We start from the raw sequence: 19,381 nt of genomic DNA, 5'->3' as shown, positions 1-19,381 counted from the left end.
CCCTGGCCCCTCAGGAGCTCAGTGGGGAGGTCAGGAGAGAATGAAGGGGAAGAGACTGTGAGTAGGTCCAACAACCTGGCTTAGGAATATGCATCAGGAATATTGCAAAGAATAGAGAAAAGAATATGTATGGTTGGGCACAGCCTCAAGGTCTGAGGTACAACATAGCTAAAGACCTGGGGTTGGCTGTGTGGGGGAGAGGCAGATGGAATGAGTGCAGAAGTCTAAAATGCATACAGTGGGAAATCCATGTACTTTGGAAATCAGACTGACTCATGATCAAATCCCAGGTCCCCTGCTAATCTGTGTGTGATCTGAGACAGATGCCCCCAGCTCCATGAGCCTTTGTCCCCTCACTCATAAACTGAAGATTACAAGGACCCAGCACACCATCAGCTCTCCCAAGACCCCTCAGATCTTCCTGAGGTCCCTCAAACATAGCACAGTCTCATATTCTTTTCAGTGTTAATACTTTATAAGTGATTTAACGTTTTGCTTTGTTTTCTAATGACAGTATCTGAAGGTAAGGCACTGAGGTTTGTGTGAAGGGTGATTTCTCAATACATTCATTTTGCTCAAAAATGTTTAAGGCAGGAAGTAAGATTCCCCGGAAGTTTTTTAATAGCAGAGAGGATGGGAGGTAAGAGGGAGCTGTTCCAGGAAGACTGCTCCTGCCAGCTGGGGAGAGAGTGCTGAACTTGGCCTTGCTGTCCCTGTGTAATCATGTTGTCCATGCTCATCAGCGGGGCTATTAGCCTTTGAGTTGAAGCCAGTCTTTCTGGGGCATCCCTGAGGACTCTGGATTTAATGCAATGTCTGCCTCCTTCTGCCTACCCTCCGTAATCTACTGCAGGTTTATTGTGATGAATTTCTCCACCAAAAAGAGCAGACCGTTTCCACTTAGTGAGAGAGATGGCTGTCTCAGACACCCCACCTAAGATATCCTTAGGATAGACACTATCAGAAATTCTTTAGGGAAGGTCTAAGCCCTAAAACTCCTAGAGAACTATTTATCCTTTTAATGAGTCTGCCATGTTCCATGGCCCCCCTTGGCATCTTCTCCAAAGCCAGCTGGGTTCATACAGGACAGGTAGGACTAAGGGAACGTGCCTTGTAGAAACTGAAGAAGTCCCTAGTAGTGAGGATACAGATACAGAACCTCAGTAACATCAAACACAGGGGAACTTGGAGAGATGGCCCTGATGTCTCCTTGGGTGTAGAAAGCAGAATTAGGAAGAAAACTACCATGACTGGGCACCCATTAAATTCACAGCCTTGTGGCAGGGGGTTCTGTAGCCCTTTGAAGACTGGCCCTGAAACAGTTAAGCTGTCAAATTCTGAGCAGCCAGCAGGACTATTTGATGTCACTGCACAGGAAGCATATCCTAGAGTGAATAATTCCTGCACAGCAGGGGAGCCTTTTTTGCAGGTTGAACCCTGTCTGGAAGCTGCTCTTTTCTTGTCAGAGAGCCAGGGGCAATAGCTATCATCCTGCTCTCCTGTTCCTGCCCCTGCCCCCGTGAAGAAAGCAGGCGGGGTGGGGGTGGGGGTGGGGGAGGGGGAGGCAGCTCAGTGCGCCCCTGGAGAGACACCTAGAGCTCTGGGTAGAGATCCTTGCAGTTCTGACTGTACTTGGTGCACAGCTTGAAGAAAACAAACCTCCTCGGTAGCTGCTGATGACCTCCTGTATCATTAAGGCCCTGCAGACAGAAATGGGGATTTCTCCACAATTGCTTTAAAAAATTACCCACGCGGAAGTGACCATTGTTTTGTCTACCTGAGCAGGATATAGACAAGGAGGAACTCAGAACTGGATGAGAACAGTGTGAAAACAGGATGCCTAAGAAGAAGGGCCTTTAGATCAGAGAGCTCCCAAATCCTTGGTGAGAGACTAAGTACCACAGGACACATTGGGGTATGATAGTATTGGGATGTGTTAGGTATGTGTGTAAGAGAAACCTCTTTTGCAAGCTGAGTATCTTACAAACAGAAGGGAAGAAGAGAGGAAACAATGATATAATAAGCAAAATGCCATTCCAGATATTATTCTACGTGGATATCTGGCCTTAAGGTATTCCAATAATTCTTATAATTAAAATTCTCATAAGTAGACTTCTTTTTAATCTTTGACCTCAAAAAGGGTTATTCTCATTGTTTCATGCCTCTTGTTTAAAAAGTGTTTCACTTATTCCTCATCAAAACACTGGGAAATAGGTTCAGTAGATCCATTTTACAGATAAATTAACTAAGGTGGGATGGTTTTAACAGAGTTGCCCTAAGCAACGTAATTTATCAAGCAATAGAGCTAAAACGCAAGTCCAGATATACCTGATTATTTCCAAACCTGCGCCCTCTCTACTAAACCACGCTCATCACATGGAACTGTGTTTTAATCTGTGGAATGTCCTCTTAGAGGAAAAGAAAGCCAACTCCAGGGCAAACAACTTAAAAAAATATTCAACACTCTAATAAAAATAAAAGGACAAAACATTTGTCAAAATAAGCCTTTTGACAAAGATGAGATGCACATGGCAAATAAGCACATGAAAAGCTGCATAACATCACTAGTCATTAGGGAAACACCAGTTAAACCCACAATGAAATACCTCTGCTTGACAACTAGAATGACTAAAATGAAAAAGATTGATCATATCAAGTGTTGGCGAGGATACAGAGCAACTGGAACTCCTAAACATTGCTGGTGAGAATGCAAAACAGTAAACCAGTTTGGAAAACTGTTAGTGTCTTAAGAAGTTAAATACACACCTCCCACACAACCCTGGATATTTATTTATCACACGCCTAGATATTATTTAAATAAAAGTGTATGTCCACACAATGACTTGTACATGAATATGCATAGCAGTTATATTTGCATTGATGTGCATACTGCTATATTTAGCATCATCATACAATGCAAAAATAGAAATAAAAAAGAACAAATTATTGATGTAGTCTAAGTCATGGGTCTCAAATTATTTATGCTGATTGAATGAAGACAGAAAAAATATGTAGTATATGATTCAAATTATAGTTCTAGAAAATGCAAACTGATCTATAGTGACAAAAAGAAGATCAGTGGTTACCTCAGGGATAGGGAGAGTGGGACAAGGGATTCCAAACAGACACGAGAGTGGGACAAGGGGTTCCAAACAGACACGAGATTCCAGGGTAGAGAGTAAAGAATGTGCTCCTTATTTGAATCGTCATGATTTTTCATGGATGTAAATAGGTCAAAACTCATCAGTTCACACTGGTTATTGTACACCAATTATACCTCAAAAAATCAGTAGAAATGGGCTGCCAAGAAGATGCAGCGGTAAGAAATAGGAGAAAACAAAAGCAAAATCTAGCAAGGGAAGGAACCTAAAAATAAATGCAACAGTTCGGAACCCAAGCCATAAATTCAATTCTCAGCTTGATTTTAGGCAAGGCATTTAACTGCTTCTGTAAAATGCAGATGATAATAGTACCTACCTCAGAGGATTGTTGGAACAATTAAATGAATCATGCACATAAAAGCCCCAGACCAGTGCCTAGCACTTAATAATGATTCAAAAAGCGGTAGATATTATTATTGCAGAATAACCTTTTTTTTTTTTTTTTTCATCTACGCCAACCCTTTTCCAATAGAAAAAATCTTGAAGTCCCATCCAGCTGATAAATCCAGAGGTGAAACCAGGGGCCAGTGATTTCCAAGCTCAAGTTTTCTGTTGAATGTCAATTCCTCCTCCTGAACATGGCTCCTTGAGATTTTGCAAGCCAGTGCTAAATAACGTACTTCACTTCCCAAGACCCTCATTATCCAAGCACCAGGGAAATAAAGGATAAGAGGGTGAGGGGAAGCAACATGATACTGAATCACTAGGGTAGAGAATCATCTGGATTCTGCTGCATCACTCACTCTCAAGAACTGTCTTTTCCTTGACCAGTTATTCTAGCTGCCCTGGGTTCTACCCACCAGGTGGGTTTCCTCTGACAAGGGTAAATGAGTACCAGAACTCAGGAGAGAATTGAGGAGGCTTCCATTATAAGGGACTGTACCACCTTGGTAGTTCATTTCTGTTTGAGTCATGAATGTAGACTAAGGGTTGCTTTCAGGATTGAACCAGCACGGTTTCCTAGGCTTGAGTTTCTGTTTCCTAGGCTTGAGTACTTCTTCTTCTTTTTTTTTTTTTTTTGTCTTTTTGCTATTTCTTGGGCCGCTCCCGTGGCATATGGGAGGCTCCCAGGCTAGGGGTCGAATCGGAGCTGTAGCTGCCCACCTACGCCAGAGCCACAGCAACGCTGGATCCGAGCTGCGTCTGCGACCTACACCACAGCTCATGGCAACGCTGGATCGTTGACCCACTGAGCAAGGGCAGGGACCGAACCCGCAACCTCATGGTTCCTAGTCGGATTCGTTAACCACTGCGCCACGACGGGAACTCCAGCTTGAGTACTTCTTATGGCACAACTCTTAAGTCCTTCCTTAGCCAGGCCTATTGACGTCACTGGGTTAGAGGAGGGAGGTTGCATGAGAGACTCAATTTGCTATACCAATACCAGAAACCTTGCCCAAATTTCATTTTTGAATTTGCGCCTCACTTTCATAGCATCCGCTTCTTAATATCAATCTTGGGGACTCTGCTTGTCTCCTGAAATCTTAGTTTACTGGCCTCTGCCTGCAAGTTTGAAGAATAATAGGGCTAGAGTAGTGAGGAGAGGCTCACTTTTTTCTGTCATGTAGCTCCTGTCTCAACTTCATTACCCATTCAAATGTGCATTTCCAACTTCCCTGGGATGTACAGTAGGGATGCACAGGAGAGTTGCTCAGAAGTCTTCCCAGATTCTTTGGATCCTCCCAAATTTCCAATGTCCTAATTGATGCACCAATTTTAAGACCATACTCTTAAGGCACCTGTTTATCTGATTCAACAGGTTCAAATTCCTAACTACAGGCGGAAAGAAATTCTTTGAACAGAGGTGTAAACCTGCCCTGCTATTCTCTATCTGCTACTAGACAGGCCAAAATCAAGAATTTACTCGAAGAATAGGCACATGCAGCAAAACTTGGACATATTTCCAAGGTTCCTTAAGTTCCTATTTTGTGGGCAATGCTCTGAGTTCTAGCAGACAACTGATAATCTTTTAACCAAATGATTTTCTACCACTAACAAGGATTACTAGTATCTCATCCTTGTAGGGCTGAGTCCTCTGTAGGCAGAGCCGAGAACTCTCTACTCTATCCTGACTCAGCCAGCTTTATATCAGGGGATCTGTCAGTTGTAACATTTTACTCCCAGTACCTATTTCTGCACTAGTCAGGATCCTTTGGGTTAGAAGTAACAAAAACACATCTCAAATAAGCTTGGGCAAAGGAAGGGAGAGCTTACCGGAACCATGTGGGAAATGCTACACCATTGAAGGAGGAAAGGATAAGACTCTGAGGGCAATGACTTAACCAGATTTGGTCACTGCTCTAAGCCCACTGCCTGGAATAGAACCTGTTGAATATTACGTTAATAAAAGACCAAACTGCAATAGGGGCAGGGCTGCCATTTGGCCTTGATGGTAACTAAAACCAGCAGTTAATGTCTCAGGAAGAGAGAGATGGGACTTTACAACAGACAGCTTTGGGTTGTCTCCCCAGTCATTTACTGTCAGAACTTTCTGGCTCCATCATTTACATGGTACACAGGGATCAGCGCCAGAAGTCAAATCCATACCCTCTGATCCTTCCTCCTGGTCAGAGTTGATTGTTGCAGCACTGGCCACAAGACTGAACTGTGACTAATCACATCTGCTCTCCAAGAAATGTGAAGTGGGCCCTGAGATTCAGTCTCTTTTCTAGTGATTGAATCAGTTTCATATAACTGTAGATACTAAGTGAGGAAGAAGCGGAAGAAGAAAAAGGTAGAGGAGGGGAGGGGGAGGAGAGTGAGGAGGGGGAGAAACGAGGGAGGGGAGGAGGAGGGGAAGGGAGGCAGCAGGGAGGGGGAAAGAGAAAGGGGAAGGGAAGAGAAGAGAAGAGAGAAGAGCAGAGGGCCTTAGAGAGAAACAGAGTCCCAAATGCTTTTGAGGTCCTCGTCCCATTCCACTGCCAGGCTCAGCTAAATCCCTGTACTCGGGTTCCAAGAGATGCCTTTTATTCCTGTAACAATTTCCCCTCATTCACAGAAGCTAGCTCAAGCTCTTTTCTGACACTTTCAGCCAACAGATACCTCCCACCAATAAAAATACAGATGCTGAGAATTCTGGAAGCATACAGACATGCCTGTTAGTGAGAGAGCAGACAGTAAGTGCCATGGTCTGTATGATTCCTTCACTCCTAAAAAGAAATGATTTTGGCTTCAGCTAATAGAAAAAAAAAAACAAAAAAACTAATGAGGTCTTAAGGGACAAAGGCATTTTTTAATTGAGCTTAACTAGGAGTGAGGAGGCAGGTAACTGCCAGGTTTGTTGCAAGCCCCAACAGTGCCACCGAGCACCCAGTCATCCTCAACTTACTGGCTTTGTGCTTTTGGTCATAAAAGGTTACCACAGAGCTGGGCATTTTGACCCAAATCCAGTGGCAAACCCAAAGGGACTCTACTTGTCCTCCTTGTGTGATGGGTCTGATACATCCCTGGCCCACTTCCAGCCTCCTTCAGGGCCTGTTCTATAAGCAGCTGTGATCCTAGGAGAAGAGCCGAGGATGGAGGTGAAAGTCTGGCACTGGAGGCAGAGCCCTTGTTTTTTCTACTCATTATTTTCCCTTGAAAAAGTCATTGAGGCTTTCTATTTCTCAAGTTCCTTCAATGTTTAAAAAGAAGAGAAAAGAAAAGAGTTGTTTTTGGTGGTTGTGAAAAGTACATGAGATAATATATATATAACTATGTCTAGATTAATACTTTGCAATTTACAAGTTTCTCAAAGAATGGGACTTTGCTCCTTTCTTCTTTCCCGCCTCTTAGTTCCCCTAAGGGAGAAAGTAAAAGAGACAGCTCAGGAAAAGCATGGGCTTTGGAGTCCAACAGATTTTATTTCAAGTCCTGGCTCTGCAATTTATTATCTCTGACTTTGACAAATTACTTCATCTTGCTCACCGGTAAATAGGTACTGGGCACCTACTATGTGCCAAGCACTATTCTGCCCGCTGAGGATACAGGAGTGAACAAGAAAGACATATTCCCTGCTCTTTAAAGCTTATATTCTAGTTTGCCCATTTATTAAGACTAATAGTACATTCCATTCTATTATTGCTGTAAGGATTAGACAAACCAATTCATGGAGAATGTCTGTGAATAGCAGATGCTCAAGAAATGCTAAATCTCTTCCCTCCTTCCCTTTCTTAGGCATTATCGGACGCTGGAAAAAGTGCTGGGTTGGATGTTAGAATTCTGGCATTCAAATCCCAGCTCTGCTGCTGACTAGTTAGTTGTGTGATCTCAGGCAAAGAACTTCACCTTTCTGGGTCTCAATTTCCTCCTCTACAAAATGAGAGTGTTGTTTGAAGTAATTTGTAAGATTCCCTTTGTTTGGATGAGATTCCATATTTCTCAAAAGCAACCATTCGTCTTGATGTATCAGGGCAGAGTGGGAATATTAGACTGTGTGATGATTTAAAGACAAATTTACAACTAACATTCATCAAAGATTTACTAGGTCCAAGCACTGTGCTCTGTGCCTGGTTTTTGCTTTAACCCCATGACAGCTCTATAGAGCAGGCAATACAATCTTCATTTGATCTGAAGCAACAGAGCCTCGGAGAAGCCAGTTTGGTCAAGGTCACAGCTAGTCAGAGGCAAATGTATGATACCCACACCTGTCTGACTCTAAAAGCCATTAGCTTTGTCCTTCACTGTTACTGTGTGGTTGCTTGGAACTTGTCAAAAGATCAGTTGAGCAGAGTCAGTGACTCCATAAATGAATTAGAATGTCACTTTGGGAAGGAGTGCCTCCTGCTTTTCATCCAGGGGAAGTCACAGACATAGGTCTGGGCCTCTTCTGCATCCCAGGTCTTATTCCTGGTTCCCCTTACAGCCACCTCTCCCTACGTCCATGTCTATGGATGGGTCTGTGTGGTGGACGGGAAACCAAACATTATTGTTCAGGAATGATGTTTTTAAAATTGGACATCTGCAGCTTATTTGGCTGGGAGTTTGGCAAGTGTTTCAGTTCGTTGTGGTGGTCAGACCTAGAGGAAATAACTCGGTAGTCATGGTAACCAGCATCCCAAGAACACTATGATGATGCCAAGGAGGAAGTACTGAATGGAGAGCTCGGATGCCTGCTCTGCCATGAATGCTCTGGCCTCAGGTTCCTCAAAAGGGCCTTTTCTCCTATAGTTCTAAACATCTCTTAATAGGAGAATGAAATTTTTAATTTCATATTGAAAGAGATATGTCTTGAGATCCAAAGAGCACCTGGAGGGGTGGTCCAAAATTCATATGAAGCTGAGAAAGACTAAGGAAGGGTGCAAAAATGCATGAGTGAAACATCCACCATGTCCCAGGAACTGTGTTACGTGCCTGGGGCCATAGTCTCAGTTCATTCTCACGATATCCTTCCTCGGACAGAGGAAGACACTTGGGCTTGGAAAGGTGACATAACTTGCCTAAGATCACATGGCCAGACAGTAAAGGGGGAATCAGAATTTGAACTCTGGTCTAGTGATCCTAAAGCTTTGTTATGACACTTACACTCTGCTGCCATCAGAACCATTCCTAAGATCGCTTTCTGCTGGAGGTGGCGTAGAGGCTGAGTACAAAATAACATGGCATCAGTCCTGAAGGCTGTGTCACTGATGATGTTCTCCTCCCTATGCTGCCCAACTAGATGGGATGCTGCTCTCTGGCATAGATAAAACCATCCTTGGGTAAGCTGAATATCTTGTCATCACCCCAGTTATTTTATTTTTTTGGATGCATCTGTGGCATGTTGAAGTTCCCGGGCCAGGGATTGAACTCATGCCACAGCAGCAACCTGAGCCACAGCAGTGACAATGCTGGATCCTTAACCCATTAGGCCACCAGAGAACTCTTCACCCCAGTTATTTTAAATCCATGTTCTCTCCACAGTACTTTTGTTGTGCCCTAGGCAGTACCTTGCAGTTTAGTCTGAGCTCAGTTCTTTCTTTGCCTTATTTACAAAAATGACAGAATGTGCAAGATGCTCTCCAATTCCTGGATCATAGATCTTTCCTTTGATGCAGAAGTTGGATTGTTGTTACCTTATAGATCTTTGAAATTTCCTGTTTTCCATGGACAGGTTCAGAACAATCCCTTCCCCTTTCCACCTTCCTATAATTCTTTTAGAGTCTCATGAGATTATTAAATACCCTTCATTTGGTGAGGACAGGTTATCTGGTACTTCATGTCTGGTAGGCTCTAGGAAGAGAAGAAAATTCTGACATTCCACAAAATGGAATCAGAGGACCTGCGTTTGAGTCCCCTTTCTGCCACCAACTAGCCTGTGACCTTGGGGGAGTCAGTGGACATTTCTCCATGTGCCAAATAAGAGGTCAGACAAACTCCACCTAAAGGTGACTTTCCTCTCCGACATAAACGACAGCAACATCTTCTCAGATCCACCTCTTAGAGTAATGACAGTAAAAACAAAAATAAACAAATGGGACTTAATTAAACTTAAAAGTTTCTGCACAGCAAAGGAAACCCTAAACAAAACGAAAAGACAACTCACAGAATGGGAGAAAATCTTTGCAAATGAATCGACTGACAAGGGATTAATCTCCAAAATTGATAAACACCTTCTGCAGCTCAATACCAAAAAAAAAAAAAAAAGTGTCCTTCAATGCTAAGATTTTTACTAGAAGCCGTCCATCTAGTACACAAAATTTCACTTCCCGTTTGAAAGTTCAGATTGTTCAACTTGCTAATCACTTCCGAATGGACAGTGTTACCTCTCAGATTGATGCAGATTCAATCTCCTCACCTTGAGCTTTTGGTTTTTCTACCTTACGTGCGCCTTGAGTTCTGAGAAGGCAATCTATGAGTCTTTACAGAGCTGTCTTCCTTTCTCCTAATGGGTAGGATGCCAGATGAAGGCCAAATACAGATGATGGTGGTGACAGTGCAGAAAGTAAACAAGTTAAGTGATACCTTTAAAGAACTGAAGTCAACGGTTGCCTGGGTCAGGCTGCCCTCTCTATGACTACATTTCACTGTGCTTTGGCCACAGTGGATGATGGTGTAATAGCAAGGGCATGGCCTTTGTATATGGTTCTGGAACTTAAGGAGCTACATGAACTTGGGAATGGGAGAAAATAATTACAAATTATATATCTGGATATATAAAGAATTTTTGCATTTCAATAATAAAAAGACAAATAACCCAATTACAAAATGGGCAAATGGATTAGGAGGATGTGGTAATATATACACAATAGAATACTACTCAGTCATAAAAAACAACAAAATAATGCCATTTGCAGCAACATGGATGGAACTAGAGACTCTCATACTGAGTGAAGTAAGTCAGAAAGAGAAAAACAAATACCATGTGATAGCACTTACATCTGGAATCTAATATATGGCACAAATGAACCTTTCCACAGAAAGGAAAATCAGGGACTTGGAGAACAGACTTGTGGTTGCCAAGGGGGAGGAGGAGGGAGTGGGATGGATTAGGAGCTTGGGGTTAATAGATGCAGACTATTGCCTTTGGAATGGATTAGCAATGAGAGCCTGCTGTGTAGCACTGGGAACTATGTCTAGTCACTTATGATGGAACATGATAATGTGAGAAAAAAGAATGTACACATGTAAAAAAAAATGGGGAAATGGGGATCTGAATAGATATTTCTCTAAGCAGTCCCCCCTTATTCATTGAGGATACCATCCAAGACCCACAATGGATACCTGAAATCACAGATAGTACTGAACACTATGCATACTATGTTTTTCTTACACATGTACAGTTATGATAAAGTTTAATTTATAAATTAGGCACAGTAAGAAATTAACAATAACAAACAATAACATAAAACAATTATAACAATGTACCATAAGAAAAGTTATGTGAACGTGGGCTCTCTCTCTCTCTGGCTCCCTCTCAACATTATTGTACTGTACTCACCCTTCTTCTTGTGATGACGTGAGATGATAAAATGCTTGCAAGATGAGATGAAGTGAGGAGAGTGACGTGGCCATTGTGACGTAGGGTTAGGTTACTGTAGGCCTTCCGATGATAGTCAGAAGGAGGATCTTCCGTCTCAGGTGATCGTGGATCACTGAGCCATGATGATGGTGATGCTTGGATGTCAGGAGCAGACGACATGGGAGGTTGGTGATCCTGGGTGGGAAGAAACAGGGCTGCCTGAGACGTCATCGTGGTGCTCAGAACAATGTACAATTTAAAATTTATGAACTGTTTATTTCTGGAATTTCCCATTCAGTATCTTCAGATCATGGTTGACTATGGGTAACCAAAACCGCAGAAAGTGAAACTGAGGATAAGAAGGGATCTATGGTATAAAGGGCCAACAAGCACATGAAAAAATGCTTAACATCCTTAGCAATCAAGGAAATGCTAAAAAAAAAAACAAGGACAGAATTATAATTAGGGCAGTAAAAATACTTTGTATGATACTATAATGATGGATATATATCACTTTACATTTGTCCAAACTCACAGAATATACAACACCAAGAATGAATCCTAAGGTAAACTGGAATTTGAGTGATTATTATGCATCAATATAGGCTTATCAATTGCAGCATATGTACCATTTTGGTAGTGGAGGTTAATCATAGGGGATTTATACATATCTGGGGGTGGGGATAATATGGGAAATTATATTTTCCTCTCAATATTCAGAACCTAAAGCTGCTCTAAAAATGAAGTCCTTAAAATTTTAAAATTTAATTTAAAATTCAAAAATTAAAATAGGTCAATAAAAATAATAAAAAGCCTTGGGGAAGATGTGGAGAAATTAGAATCCTTTTACACTGCCAGTGGGAATATAAAATAGTGCAACCACTGAGGAAACCAGTCTGGCAGTTTCTTAAAAGGTTCAATATATGTTACCATACAACCCTGAAATGATTCTCTTAGGTATATACCGAAGAGAAATGAAAATATATGTCTACTTGTATATGAATGTTTTTATACACAAATGTTCATAATAGTATTATTCATAACAGCCAAAAAGTGGAATTTGATGTCCATTGACTGCTGAATGGGTATATAAAACATAGTATATCCATACAATGGGGTATTATCTGGTAGTATAAAGAAATGAAGTGCTGATAGAGCCTACAAGATGGATGAACCTCGAAAACATTATGTTAAGTGAAAGAAGCCAGTCACAAAAGACTACATACTGCATGATTCTGTGTATATAAAAAAATATCTATAATAGGAAAATCTATAGTGACAGAAAGATTAGTGGTTGCTTAAGACTGGGGGAAGAAGAATGCAGGAACAGGGGGTAATAGCTAAAGAGCATGAGCTTTCTCTTTCGGGGTGATGAAATGTTCAAAATTGATTGTGGTGATGGTTGCACAGCTCTATGAATATACTATAAACTATTGCATTATACACTTTAAATAGGTAAATTGTATGGTGTATGAATTATGTCTCAGTAAAGTTGTTATTCAAAAAAATAATAACCTAAGTGGGAGGCATTGGGGAAGAGTGAGTGAGGGATAAGAGGAAATAAGATTGATTGGCTAGGATTTGGTGAATAGTTACATGCAGGTTCATTATACTATTCTCCCTACTTCTTTATGTGTTTGAAACTTTCAATAATAGAAATAAAATTAAATAAGTAAATGAAATAGCAAGACATAATAGGCTGGCAATAAATGAAACCATTACTATTATTACATCATAGAACCAAGCATTGAATTTAAGAATTTAAACATATAACCTTATTCAAGCCATGATACATCCAACAGTTTTCATTTGACTTTCCTAAATGCCTTTTGCAGGAGTTAGCACTTTTCTTTCAATCATGGCCCCAGAGGAGCAGGAAAACAGCTGGTCACAGAAATGAAGACAGCATGTAACCCCTGACTTGTCCCCTTCGTTATCTCCCCATGGCCAATCGGTCACCGACTCTTGCCAACTTGCCTTCCAAGTGACTCTTGTCTTCAGTCACCCTTCTTACCCATGCCACCTACCTAGACCAAGCCCTTGGCAAGCTCTACCAAGGCTACCGCAACATCTGGTCTTCTCCCACGGCCTTGCATCTTCTCCTCTCCTGAGTCTAGGGCCCATCTCGCCTTCACACCACCAGCAGACTCTTCCCCAGGATGTCCTTACATATCCCTCTCTCCTGCTCAAAAATTATCAGGCTCTGAATTTCCTAGGGCATAAACTCTTAATTTTTCTATCTGGATTCTTACCACGTGATGCTATTCTCTGAATCCAAACTTACGTCTATTTCAATTTTTGAAATTTGAAAATTTCAAAATTTGTTCCTATTGTTTTGATCTAGCACTTCCATCCACTGTGTGCATTCAGACATCTATGTGCTTCAAGGGAGGTAAATCTGAATTAGTCTTTTCCAATCATGTTATTCCATTATTCTTCCCAGTGATTGGTTTGGGAATGAGCATGTGATGAAATTCTGAACAGTAATGCATGAGAGGAGGTCTTTAGGAGAAAGCACAAAGAAGAGACAGGTCCTTTCCTTCTGCTTTCACTCCCAGACATCTAAGCACTGAGAAACAAAATGTGATGCCCGAAACTTCTGCAGCCTTCTTGTGACCATAAAGAGAAAGCCAAGAGAATGGAAGATGCTGTGGGGTTGGAGCCCTAAAGCCACTGAGCTGCTGAATTAAGCCAAACCTGGAACTGAGCTACTTCTGCGCATCTTATTACATGAAATAATGTATGCCCTTACAGTGCAAGGCAATTTTACTTCAAATCCTAAAACTTTGCAAACTATCTCACTTGCAAGCCCCCTTGACTCTGGTTAAGGAGTCAGCTAGACTCTGATTTCCACGTCTCTTTCTTCAATTTATTAGCTCTGTGAATTTGGCAAGTTACTCAGTTTTTCTAGTCCAGTACTTCTCAAACATTAGCCTGCATTGGAATCACCAATGGTGCTTGTTAAAGCACAGATTCCTGAACACAACCTCCCAGAGATTTGTTTTCACTAGGTTTGTGACAAAGCTGGAGAATTTTATATTTCTAACAAGGTCCTGGGTAATGCTATTGACAGAGGACCAAATTTTGAGTAAAATGTCCTAGGCCTACATTTCTTTGTCCACAAAACAGACATGAGAGCATTCCCTAGTAGGCTTTCTGAGGATTAAACATGATAATACAGATACAGTGCTTGGCCCAGTGCCTGGCACAGAAGTATGGCTCAGAGATGATAGCTATTAATATTAGCTTGGGAAAATGTTAATCCTGCAGTTGAGGCTTAGTTTGCACAAATTCCAGGTTCAGACTCATTACTCTGGAGTTCTGGAGCCTTGCGTTGCAGGCTTTCCCAGACAAAAGAGCCAACGGAAACCTGTTGACGGGGAATATTAACTAGGTGGCTGTGGGAGAATGACATGAGTGATGTGCTGGGATGATTGGAAATCATCCGAAATACGGCTAGGTTGAGAAGCCGACGGGAGAAAAAACGGCCCTCACTTATCAGCCTCCCATTAAAATGGTTTGTAGTGTGTCCCAGCTTTATCCAAATGATTAAAGAGGTGAGACCTTGAGGAGGAGGGGGCAGGGAACGAGACTGGCTGGCTGGCTTTAAAAGAGGGAAGGCAATAAAAGATTAGTTATTAAATAAATGAAGTTCAGGAAATGATCCAATGTCTTGGGAGTGTTCAATCACAGAAGACAAGAAGCTTCTAACCTTGGAGAGTCAAAGAAAACTCACAGAGAAGCAGGATACCTCAGGCATGCCATTCTCTTGCAATTTCTTAGGATTAAGAATAATTAAGAAGATCAAGAAGTCTGGATTAAAAAAAAAAAAACTCCATGAATTCTTTTACTAAAATTTCCACTAGATCTTACTTTTTTTTTTTCTTTCTCAGCAGTAAAGGAATGCTTCTATCATCATTGTTGTTGGTATGTAGCCTAAACATGGCTACTTACTGAGTCCTTAATATGTGCCAGACACTGGGCAAAGCTTTATTTCATTTAACCCCTTTAACAATTCTAGGATATAGGCTCTATTTATATGTTTCAGAGATAAGTAAATAGGTTTAGAAAAGTGAGTGGTTTGGATCATATATCTAGTAGAAGTGACTTTAACTTGGATCTAAATGGTATTTTTGACTTTTCAAATAATGTGTACCACTATTTTCTTTACTGTTCTCCCCAGAAGAGTAAGGTGTTAACATTCATGTTTGATTTGGAGGCTTTGTGTGACAGGCCCAAATGTCATCATGGAGATGAAGCTGTGAAATCAGTCAGAGCTGGACCTCTAGGAAGGAAGAGTCCTCTCTCTTCCTAGATCGCACTGCCTACAGACATTACTCAGAATTATCTTTTATAGATAAATTTGTATGACATGCATATTTATAATGCCTTTCCCATCAATAAACAAGACAAAGAAGTTTCCAAAAGCTCTTCTCACACCAGTTTCTTAGAAACAGGGTTCACTTTCATTTTGATTCTCCTTCTCTCTTATTTCCATGTCTACTGCCTCCCATTTCCAGAGTGGGTACCACCACTCCAAACAACTTATCTTCTGACTTTGCTGTGAATTTTCATGTACCAATATTTCCATGGTCCTAGAGAGCCAGAATAATTAAGTCAGAAATCTTTCTCCTTTCTTGTCCCCTATTTCCTTTTAATTAGTCCTCACCAGCTATGACTTGCAAAAGATCAGATACTGTTATCTCCACATTAGAGATGAGGAAATTGAGTCAACAAAAAGGTTAAAAATGTGTACGACCACATGGCTTTAGTCAGTGATGTAATGCCTGTACCCTTTATAAGGCTTTGCTTTGAGTTGGCCAGAGATGTGACTTTGAGAAGTGTCAGAATCTGCCCACAATCAACTTTAAGATCAGACTGATCTCATGCAAATTTCTTTTTTTTATAATGATTTTTGTTTTTTCCGTTACAGTTGGTTTACAGCATTCTGTCGATTTTCTACTATATAGCAAAGTGGCCCAGTCTCACACACACACACACACACACACACATACACTGTGTGTGTGTGTGTGTGTGTGTATAGTTTCTCTCACATTATCCTCCATCACAAGTGACTAGATATAGTTTCCAGTGCTTTATAGCAGGACCTCATTGCTTATCTGTTCCAAATGCAATAGTTTTCATCTATTAACCCCAGATTCCCAGGCCATCCCCCTTCTTTCCCCTCCCCCTTGGCAACCAAAAGTCTGTTCTTCAAGTCCATGAGTTTCCTTTCTGTGGAAAGATTCATTTGTGCTGTATTATTAGATTCCAGATATAAGTGATATCATATGGTATTTGTCTTTCTCTTTCTGACTGACTTCACTTAGTATGAGAGTTTCTAGTTCCATCCATGTTGCTGCAAATGGCATTCTTTTGATCTCTTTTATGGCTGAGTAGTATTCCATTGTGTATAAACACCACATCTTCTTGATCCATTCATCTGTCAATGGACATTTAGGTTGTTTCCATGCCTTGGCTATTGTGAATAGTGCTGCAATGAACATATGGATGCATGTATCTTTTCCAAGAAAAGTTTTGTCTGGGTATATGCCCAAGAATGGGATTGCTGGGTCATATGGTCATTCTATATTTAGTTTTCTGAGGTACCTCCATACCAGTTTCCATAGTGGTTGTACAAGCTTACATTCCCACCAACAGTGAAGGAGGGTACCTTTTCTCCACACCCTCTCCAGCATTTGTTATTTGTTGGCTTATTAATGATAGCCATTCTGACTGGTGTTACCTCATAGTAGTTTTGATTTTCGAGCAAATTTCTTATCTTCTCTGGTGTCTGTTTCCCCTTTTGTAAAGTGAAATTTCTGTAAAGTTTGGAAGTAACATGTGTGAAGTGATTGCCACTGTGCCTATAGCAGAAGATATCAATAAAAGCAAATTTTATATGTGGGTGTGTATATATGTATGTGTATATACATAAACTTAGCTTTATATTGTTAACTCTTATGTTTAAATCTTTAACACATTTTGAATTCATTTTTGCTTATGGTGTAAGGTAAAGGTCCAACTACTTTTTTCTTTTTTTTTTCCACATGCATATCCAGTTTTCAAACACTATCTGTTGAAAAACTGTCTTTTCCTCCATTGAATGGCTTGGCTTGCTAGTTGAAAATCATTTTACTATATATGTGAGGGTTTCTATCTGGGCTCTTATTTTGCTCTCTATGTCTATCTTTATGCCAGTACCTCACTGTTTGGATTACCAAAGCTTTTCAATAAGTTCTGAAATGAAATGTTAAACCTCTAACCTTGTTCTTCTTTTTCAAAATTAATTTGGCAATTCCAGGTACCTTATAATTTCATATAAATTTTAAAATATGCTCTTGTATTTCTGCAAAAGAAAATTGGGATTTTAACAGAAATTACTCTGAATCTGTAGATAGCTTTGGGTCATATTAAAATCTTAACAATAGTAAGTCTTCCTTTCCCTGAACATAGGATGTCTTTTCATTATTTGTATCTTCTTTAATCTCTGTCAGCAACATTTTGTAGTTTTCAGTGTACAGGCTGTTTGCTGCCTTAAGTTTATTCCTAAGTATTTTATTCTTTTTGATGCTATTGTTTCCTTTTTATGTCTGCACCTGCAGCATGTGGAAGTTCCTGGGCTAGGGGCTGAATCGGAGCTACAGCTGCAAGCCCATGCCACAGCCACATCAATGCTGGATTCAAGCTGCATCTGTGATTTACACAGCAGCTTGTGTCAATGCTGGATTCTTAAGCCACTGAGCAAGGCTAGGGGTTGAACCCGAATCCTTGCAGAAACAATGCTGGGTCCTTAACCTGCTGAGCCACAACAGGAAATCCCTTGATGCTATTGTTTTCTTAATTTCCTTTCAGATCGTTCATTTTTAGTATATAGAAATGCAACTGATATTTTGCATGTTGATTTTGTATTTTGCAATTCCGATTTACTTACTAGTTCTAACAGTTTTTGTGGAATCTTTAGGCTTCTGTACATATAAGAATACATCATCTGTGAACAGAGACAATTTTACATCTTCCTTTCCAATTTGGATGCCTTTTATTTCTTTTTCTTGCCTAATGACTCTGGCTAGGATTTCCACTATTACGTTGAGTGAAAATGGCAAAAACAGGAATCCTTGCCTGTCTTGATCTTAGAGGAAAAGCTTTCAGTTTCCACCATTGAGTATGATGTTAGCTACAGGTTTTTGCCTTTTTTCCCCTCTATATATGGTCTTTATTGTGTTAAGGTAGTTTCCTTCTATTCCTAGTTTTTTGAGTACAGATTTGCATTTTTTTAAAAAGTCATTTCAGCTACTCAGTGGAGAATGGACTGGGTAGGGATGAGCTGATAGCAAGGAGACACTTTTGGAAGCTTTTGTACTAGGTTCAGGAAAAGGCAATATCATCCTGAATTAGGACATTATCAGAAAGAATGAAGAGGAGGGAACAGAGACTTTTAGGAAATAATGTTAGTAGATCTTGGTGACTGATTTGATGTACTAGAAAGGGGAGGGTCAAGGATGCTTGCTAGCTTTCTTACTTGGGAAACTCGATAAAGAGAACCCTTTGAGGGATAGTGTCATGAGTAAAGATGGTGAATTAGTTGAAGATGGGGCATTCAAGGACAGGAAATTACAGAAGTCAGAAGCTTGATGAGAAAGGCACAAACTGGAGAAGTTCTGATGTACTTCTCATCCAACCATGTATATGAATGAATCAGCCAAGTTTACAGAAGTAAATGCTTGGAGAGGTCAGGCAGGTAATAACCATAGCAAACAGGCATGATAAATACTAACAGGTCCTAGGGGCTAGGGCAAAAAACCATGCATGTCCTGCCCAAAGACTTTCCAATTCGATTAGCCAAGCAGAGACTATTGGTTTGTGTGCAGGTCCTCTCCTGACTTATTGTTCTGCCTCAGAACCAAACAGAATTGGTTCCGTCACCTTAATGGAATTTCAGAGAGCATGGCTGACCAGTGGGGAGGTAATGAGGATCAGGAGACGCCCCTAGCCTTCGCCCTAGCATACTTGACATCATTCCACAGAGGCAGATGTAGCTCCAGCTACAACTGGCTCTGTTCTTAGCAGCATTATTCAGAGCAGTGGCTGCTGGGAGCTCAAATTCGGGAGCCTGGGGGATGCTTAACATGAGAGAGCCAAGAGTTCTCAAGGCCAAGGCCAGCAGACCTGGCTCCTGTTTCAGGATCTGGAAGCACAGTTCTTCAAAACGTCAACATATTGATGACCTGCTGAAGGCTTGGCTCCCCGTGCCTGGGATATTTGGAAAGAGAAGGTTATTTTTGTTGTTGTTTTTATACAT

The 19,381-nt window shown here is 40.9% G+C and overlaps 1 long non-coding RNA gene across 4 annotated transcripts in view; it reads right to left on the bottom strand.

Annotated features, from left to right (window-relative positions):
- The window catches only part of LOC102165506, a 190,638-nt gene that overhangs the window by 75,282 nt on the left and 95,975 nt on the right, over window positions 1–19,381 (bottom strand). For all 4 annotated transcript variants that reach the window (XR_002345481.1, XR_002345483.1, XR_002345480.1 and 1 more), the window contains exon 3: window positions 11,059–11,274. This is a non-coding gene — a long non-coding RNA (uncharacterized LOC102165506). The remainder of the gene's footprint in view (window positions 1–11,058; window positions 11,275–19,381) is intronic.

This window comes from Sus scrofa, chromosome 6 (genome assembly GCF_000003025.6).
Source record: "Sus scrofa isolate TJ Tabasco breed Duroc chromosome 6, Sscrofa11.1, whole genome shotgun sequence".
Taxonomy (NCBI): domain Eukaryota; kingdom Metazoa; phylum Chordata; class Mammalia; order Artiodactyla; family Suidae; genus Sus; species Sus scrofa.
This window is presented reverse-complemented; position numbering and strand designations above follow the sequence as displayed.